We start from the raw sequence: 8,463 nt of genomic DNA, 5'->3' as shown, positions 1-8,463 counted from the left end.
CGTCCCTGCACTGCACTAACAAATCTTCCGGTTTAGGCCTTCTTTGGTTTGGAGGAATTTTGTAGAATTTTCATAGGATAGGATTTCTATAAGAAAAATTCCTTCAGAGCACTTTGGTTTGTAGGAATGAAATCCTATTTCTATGGAGGAATTCTTCCTATCCTCCACATTCATAGGAAAATAAACATTAGCCTAGACTCAATGAAAAAAATCCTATGGTGTGAATCAAATGGCATCTCATTTTCTATTCCTATGCATAGGATTTGAGATGCATGTCATCTCATTTCCTATGATTTTTCAATCCTATAAACCAACAATCCTTTGTTATTCTTGGCCAATTATTCTAGCGGTTGCTCTGTCTGCAAGATATCAATATATCATCAGCTCGTCGAGATGAGATGATGTCCATCTCCCGTATTTGACCAGCTCCTCTGTTACTCGGCGCTGCTCGGACCGTGGTCAGCGGGGTGAACTGTACACGACGGGGGGCAAAAATGCTGCAGCGAGAGAGGGAACATCGTAGAGATTCGGGGTGCGCCCACGCTACCTCTCCCCTTCAATACACTTGAGATCTCCGCCCACAACAGGCCATTTGCAATGAGAAATCACCGCAATCATCTTCCCGCTGCAGGACAAATGCACTGTGCTTGCGGGACCCACCAGCGGTCACGTGCACAAAGTTGTTCCTCCACTATATTTTGTTTCATCTTGACGCAAAACTTTAGAGCATCTCTGTCAGACCCCTTATATTACAGACGCGGACCCTAATATCGCTTTTAAAGTTCACGAAAAACCGGTTTTATGGGCTGGCGCGGGCGGCGGCCGAACAGGCCCCATATAATTAATTCGTAAAAAAATTATTCTCTGAATATATCTCTTCCTCTTCCTCATGCAATTTGAAATCGACTGCCGACCAACGTGCGGACGTGGAAGACACGACCAGAGCAGAGGCCGCGGACGGACGGGCGAGGAAGACGCGGGACGGCCACAACGCGCGGGCGGCGGCCGGGCGCACGCGGCCGGACTCCTCAGTTCGGTTCGTCGTAGCTAGCTAGCTTGCTCGCATCGATTCTACTAGCTAGCGCGGCCGGGGCGGACGGGCCGCAGGCGCGGCGGCCGGGCGGCGGCAGTCGGGCGAACGGCGATGGCGGTGTGGTCGCTGCAGGCGGCGAGCTGAGTCTCGGGTTTGTGTTCACAGGGCCTTGTAAAAACTTTTAAGGGTCGGATGATTTTAAGGGGCCTGTTCGGGTCTGTATTTTCGGCTGAAACTGTAAAAAGAGATTATTTTATGTGTTTGACAACTTATACGGGTCTGCTAGAGATGCTCTTAGAACGTCCTCACACTGAGATGTCATGACCTAGTTTGTCATCCAACGTGGATCTCTACTTATCAACAGACGCGTTCGAATGTTCGTATGCATCTGACACCTGGGTCCCACCCAAAAACACCTCCCTTGCCAACGCCCGCGCCCGCGTGACCGCACTTCTGCTCCACACGCCTCATTCAAGCTAGTTTAGAGAGCACACGACCGGTCACTGGAGCCAGCATCGAACGATGCATCATCTACATCGCTTACTAGTCATGTCTGTTTAATGCCGGAGAGACGAGGAAGCTAGGTCATGCATTTGTATCCTCTTTTTTAACCATAGGACCCATGTGGTATTATCTATAAATTAGACTGAAATTAACATTTTTTTAGTGGAGATTGAAATTAACATTGGAATCAAGTAGTAGACTAATTAATAGTCTACCTTATATATTTAAGATAACAGAGTAGCCGACATTACTATTTGAAGAAGCAAAGATTATTATAGAGCAACACCATTTTTTTTATTTACACATGACAATCCCAAATAGAGAGGAAAACAAGTACTTCCTTCTATCCATATTAATTGACGCTGCTTTAGTACTTCATTAATACATATATTTCATGGATCATCATCAGATCATCCATCCAAAAGCATCATTTAGATAATACATGTTGATAAATGACTCTTCAAAGAGCTCCTCGGCTGACTCTTCATGGTTAGGAAGAAGGTCATCTTTGCATGGAGTGTAAATGAATGATTCTTGTATGGTTGCCACTTGAGAACTACGACATCTTGTTGGAGACACTATTGATCCCAAGTACCGCAGCTCACAAGTACCCAAATAGTAAGCGAATCCATCACAACTGTTGATACCCAAAAAGGCAATATCTTTCAATGGATGGTACCCCAACAAGTCTATGTGTGTATAGGCACAATAATATCTTTGCTCTTCTGAATCATGGACGCTGCCACCAAAATTCTTCCTATCCTCCACATTCATAGGAAAATAAACATTAGCCTAGACTCAATGAAAAAAATCCTATGGTGTGAATCAAATGGCATCTCATTTTCTATTCCTATGCATAGGATTTGAGATGCATGTCATCTCATTTCCTATGATTTTTCAATCCTATAAACCAACAATCCTTTGTTATTCTTGGCCAATTATTCTAGCGGTTGCTCTGTCTGCAAGATATCAATATATCATCAGCTCGTCGAGATGAGATGATGTCCATCTCCCGTATTTGACCAGCTCCTCTGTTACTCGGCGCTGCTCGGACCGTGGTCAGCGGGGTGAACTGTACACGACGGGGGGCAAAAATGCTGCAGCGAGAGAGGGAACATCGTAGAGATTCGGGGTGCGCCCACGCTACCTCTCCCCTTCAATACACTTGAGATCTCCGCCCACAACAGGCCATTTGCAATGAGAAATCACCGCAATCATCTTCCCGCTGCAGGACAAATGCACTGTGCTTGCGGGACCCACCAGCGGTCACGTGCACAAAGTTGTTCCTCCACTATATTTTGTTTCATCTTGACGCAAAACTTTAGAGCATCTCTGTCAGACCCCTTATATTACAGACGCGGACCCTAATATCGCTTTTAAAGTTCACGAAAAACCGGTTTTATGGGCTGGCGCGGGCGGCGGCCGAACAGGCCCCATATAATTAATTCGTAAAAAAATTATTCTCTGAATATATCTCTTCCTCTTCCTCATGCAATTTGAAATCGACTGCCGACCAACGTGCGGACGTGGAAGACACGACCAGAGCAGAGGCCGCGGACGGACGGGCGAGGAAGACGCGGGACGGCCACAACGCGCGGGCGGCGGCCGGGCGCACGCGGCCGGACTCCTCAGTTCGGTTCGTCGTAGCTAGCTAGCTTGCTCGCATCGATTCTACTAGCTAGCGCGGCCGGGGCGGACGGGCCGCAGGCGCGGCGGCCGGGCGGCGGCAGTCGGGCGAACGGCGATGGCGGTGTGGTCGCTGCAGGCGGCGAGCTGAGTCTCGGGTTTGTGTTCACAGGGCCTTGTAAAAACTTTTAAGGGTCGGATGATTTTAAGGGGCCTGTTCGGGTCTGTATTTTCGGCTGAAACTGTAAAAAGAGATTATTTTATGTGTTTGACAACTTATACGGGTCTGCTAGAGATGCTCTTAGAACGTCCTCACACTGAGATGTCATGACCTAGTTTGTCATCCAACGTGGATCTCTACTTATCAACAGACGCGTTCGAATGTTCGTATGCATCTGACACCTGGGTCCCACCCAAAAACACCTCCCTTGCCAACGCCCGCGCCCGCGTGACCGCACTTCTGCTCCACACGCCTCATTCAAGCTAGTTTAGAGAGCACACGACCGGTCACTGGAGCCAGCATCGAACGATGCATCATCTACATCGCTTACTAGTCATGTCTGTTTAATGCCGGAGAGACGAGGAAGCTAGGTCATGCATTTGTATCCTCTTTTTTAACCATAGGACCCATGTGGTATTATCTATAAATTAGACTGAAATTAACATTTTTTTAGTGGAGATTGAAATTAACATTGGAATCAAGTAGTAGACTAATTAATAGTCTACCTTATATATTTAAGATAACAGAGTAGCCGACATTACTATTTGAAGAAGCAAAGATTATTATAGAGCAACACCATTTTTTTTATTTACACATGACAATCCCAAATAGAGAGGAAAACAAGTACTTCCTTCTATCCATATTAATTGACGCTGCTTTAGTACTTCATTAATACATATATTTCATGGATCATCATCAGATCATCCATCCAAAAGCATCATTTAGATAATACATGTTGATAAATGACTCTTCAAAGAGCTCCTCGGCTGACTCTTCATGGTTAGGAAGAAGGTCATCTTTGCATGGAGTGTAAATGAATGATTCTTGTATGGTTGCCACTTGAGAACTACGACATCTTGTTGGAGACACTATTGATCCCAAGTACCGCAGCTCACAAGTACCCAAATAGTAAGCGAATCCATCACAACTGTTGATACCCAAAAAGGCAATATCTTTCAATGGATGGTACCCCAACAAGTCTATGTGTGTATAGGCACAATAATATCTTTGCTCTTCTGAATCATGGACGCTGCCACCAATAAATTCTCATTCGCAATCTCCTCTGATGCATGGCTTGTTGGCCTTTTCTCCTTCATAGTACTTGTTGAGTAAATAGACAATTTCTCGATTAAATTAATCCACGAGTAAATTACTAGCATAGTATTGACACAAATAAACACATACTGATATTCCGTCAAGCTAGCACATACTACGCTAATTGCAGAAAGATCTACGTATAACGCTAGCATGGCTAAAACAGAAAACAGTAGGAGCGGGATAAACGAGTTATACCCTCCAGTAGGCCATGCAGAGGCCGCGGCTTTGGTGGCAGCAGAGGCGTCCTCGGCGGCCTTCTTGTCGGCTTCAGCTTTCTCGGCGGCGGCACGTTCGGCGTCGGTGGACATGGTGATGATGAAGGCGACGCAGACGTAGAGGAAGTAGACGATCGGAAGCGAGCAGTCGCGTAATCGCTGCCCAAAAACCTATTCGCCCCTCACCCCGTACAGGAACCAGAAGGGCGTGGTTTCGGAGACCTGCTCTCCCGTCAATCGTGTACGCGGCGGACGAGATGTAGTCACCGGCGGCAGCATCAGCAAAGGAACGACGATGGGCATGCGCGTGGAGCAGATGTGATCTGTTAGGCGCAGCCGCGTGGAGAGACGTGGGCTCGACCCACGTCCGAGTCCGTGACAGCCCACGATCTGACGTCTAGTGACTGGCAAAAATAAGCGCGCGGGTGTGAGCTCGGCTTGGCTCAATCCCGTAACCCGCGGCGCAGCGGGCGACAGAGGAGGAGTGCGCGAGGGCCTCTTCTCTTCTTAAGCTCCAATAGCATGTAGTAGAGAAACCCTTATAAGGAGATCCAACTCCTCTTCCACTTCCGGGGTGAGACTAAACTTCCCACTACATCTAGTGCCATATAACTCACATGAGCCCTTAGAAATTTTTCAGAAATTGCTATATGGACCTAGAGCCCATCTCAAATTTCAGCAGTACTGTCTATGGTAGTGTCGTTGAATACAAGGCACAAGGTTGGAGTGATGCTTTAACACCCACTCGGGCATTGGACATGATGCTTCGAGCAGTACCCATATTCGGAGTTGACACTGATAAATAGTGGTGTAGTAGACTCCCTCTTCGGATTTCCCCAGATATACTCTAGGCTTGCTGCTATCCATATAGTACCCATGACTAGTAGGCATCATCGTTATTTCTGGGGTTTTGATGATTAGATAAGTCTTCTTGTCCAATGAAAGCCTAAGCATATTATGATTTTTTTTATGAACAATGTGTATGGAGGGATAAAAATAGTCATGAACTAATTGTGCTACTGATCGACTTACCTTATGAGAAGACTGATGCAACAATGAAGGTAGAGTGCTCCACACCAATACACGGCACCACGGCGCTTTGGATCTCCTAGTTGATCCGGCACCATGGTGATCGCAGTAGCATCTCCTTCCCGGATAAAAGACCACTCCTCCCATTGGTCAGTTTTCGACGAGTACACTGGTATCATGTATGTAGATGGTGGGTTGTTACCCTTGCCCGTATTTCGGAAGATGAACACGATCGTAGTGCAGAGACACGACGGGATCAAAGTCGAGGTACGCCGCGCTCCACCAACGAAAGGGCATTGGCGGAAACTCCGCCCACCGGCATGTCGCGGGGTTGCACACGTATATCTTGAGACCGTTCGTGAAGAGTAGGAGGCCGTTGCGGTGGTCGAGGATGGTTTCCCTTGGGTAGCCGCGGCACACGTGGTGCATGAAGTCGAGCGCGCAGGCGTCGAAGGCGATGTTGGGGTTCATCGTCGGCCCGTGAGAGAAGTGTTGGGAATCGTAGCAGGAATTTAAAATTTCTACACATCACCAAGATCAATTTATGGAGTAATTTAGCAACGAAAGGAAGGGGAGTGCATCTACATACCCTTGTAGATCGCTAAGCGGAAGCGTTGTAAGAACGCGGATGAAGGAGTCGTACTTGCAGCGATTCAGATCGCGGTTGATTCCGATCTAAGCGCCGAATAACGGCGCCTCCGCGTTCAACACACGTGCAGCCCGGTGACGTCTCCCACGCCTTGATCCAGCAAGGGGAGAAGGAGAGGTTGGGGAAGACTCCGTCCAGCAGTAGCACGACGGCGTGGTGGTGGTGGAGGAGCACGGAACTCCAGTAGGGCTTCGCCAAGCACTACGAGAGACGAGGAGGGAGAGAGGTAGGGCTGCGCCAAGAGGGAGATGATCTCGTGTGCCTTGCAGCCCCCAACACCTCAAATATATATAGGGGAAGGGGAGGGGCTGCGCCCCCATCTAGGGTTCCCTCCCTAGGGGTGGCGGCAGCCCCAAAACCCATCTAGGGTGGCGGCCAAGGGGGGAGAGAGGGGGGCGCACCTAGGGTGGGCCTTAAGGCCCATCTGGACCTAGGGTTTGCCCCCTCCCACTCTTCCTTGCGCCTTGGGCCTTGGTGGGGGGGGGGGGGGCGCACCAGCCCACCTGGGGCTGGTCCCCTCCCACACTTGGCCCACGCAGCCTTCTAGGGCTGGTGACCCCACCTGGTGGACCCCCAGGACTCTCCCGGTGGTCCCGGTACGTTACCGATAGCACCTGAAACTTTTCCGGTGACCAAAACGGGACTTTCCATATATAAATCTTTACCTCCGAACCATTCCGGAACTCCTCGTGACGTCCGGGATCTCATCCGGGACTCCGAACAACATTCGGTAACCGCGTACATGCTTTCCTTATAACCCTAGCGTCATCGAACCTTAAGTGTGTAGACCCTACGGGCTCGGGAGTTATGCAGACATGGCCGAGACAACTCTCCGGTCAATAACCAACAACGGGATCTGGATACCCATGTTGGTCCCCACATGTTCCATGATGATCTCATCGGATGAACCACGATGTCAAGGATTCAATCAATCCCGTATACAATTCCCTTTGTCTATCGGTACGATACTTGCCTGAGATTCGATTGTCGGTATCCCGATACCTTGTTCAATCTCATTACCGGCAAGTCCCTTTACTCGTTCCATAACACATCATCCCGTGATCAACTCCTTGGTCACATTGTGCACATTATGATGATGTCCTACCGAGTGGGCCCAGAGATACCTCTCCGTTACACGGAGTGACAAATCCCAGTCTCGATTCGTGCCAACCCAACAGACACTTTCGGAGATACCCGTAGTGCATCTTTATAGCCATCCAGTTAAGTTGTGACGTTTGGCACACCCAAAGCACTCCTACGGTATCCGGGAGTTGCACAATCTCATGGTCTAAGGAAATGATACTTGACATTAGAAAAGCTTTAGCATACGAACTACACGATCTTGTGCTAGGCTTAGGATTGGGTCTTGTCCATCACATCATTCTTCTAATGATGTGATCCCGTTATCAACGACATCCAATGTCCATGGTCAGGAAACCGTAACCATCTATTGATCAACGAGCTAGTCAACTAGAGGCTTACTAGGGACATGGTGTTGTCTATGTATCCACACATGTATCTGAGTTTCCTATCAATACAATTCTAGCATGGATAATAAACAATTATCATGAACAATGAAATATAATAATAACTAATTTATTATTGCCTCTAGGGCATATTTCCAACAAGAAGAGGTAGGGGCGGTTGTGGCGGATGCCGGAGAAGTTAACGAAGATGCCACGCATGGGACGCGGCACATGATTTCGTGAGAGGCACGGGCGTGTGTCTTTCACAAAGGGAAAAAATCCGTGCTCCTGATTCGGTTTTTTTGTCCAATTTTTTTGTGAAAAAAAGTTCGTCAAAACCTATCAATATGGGATCTAGTTTTGAATATCACGACGCGAAGAATCCAACGATGAAAGCGGTTTGAGATTTGGACGCATGGTTTGAGAGATAAAATGTTTTGAATAAACTGATCTACGAAAGAAGGGAAAACTCACATGTTGCGACAAATGGCACGCTGCATAGGCGTCATTTGTCGCAACTTGGAGAGTTGGAGTGATCTTTGCAACAAATACTCCTTAACTAGTGATTTCAGAAAAACAACGCTCTCATTAGCATCATAAAAAGAAAATGCAACACTTCCAAG

This window comes from Triticum urartu, chromosome 1, assembly GCF_003073215.2.
Source record: "Triticum urartu cultivar G1812 chromosome 1, Tu2.1, whole genome shotgun sequence".
NCBI lineage: Eukaryota > Viridiplantae > Streptophyta > Magnoliopsida > Poales > Poaceae > Triticum > Triticum urartu.
The sequence above is the reverse complement of the archived record's forward strand: the minus strand, read 5'-3'. Positions refer to the sequence as shown.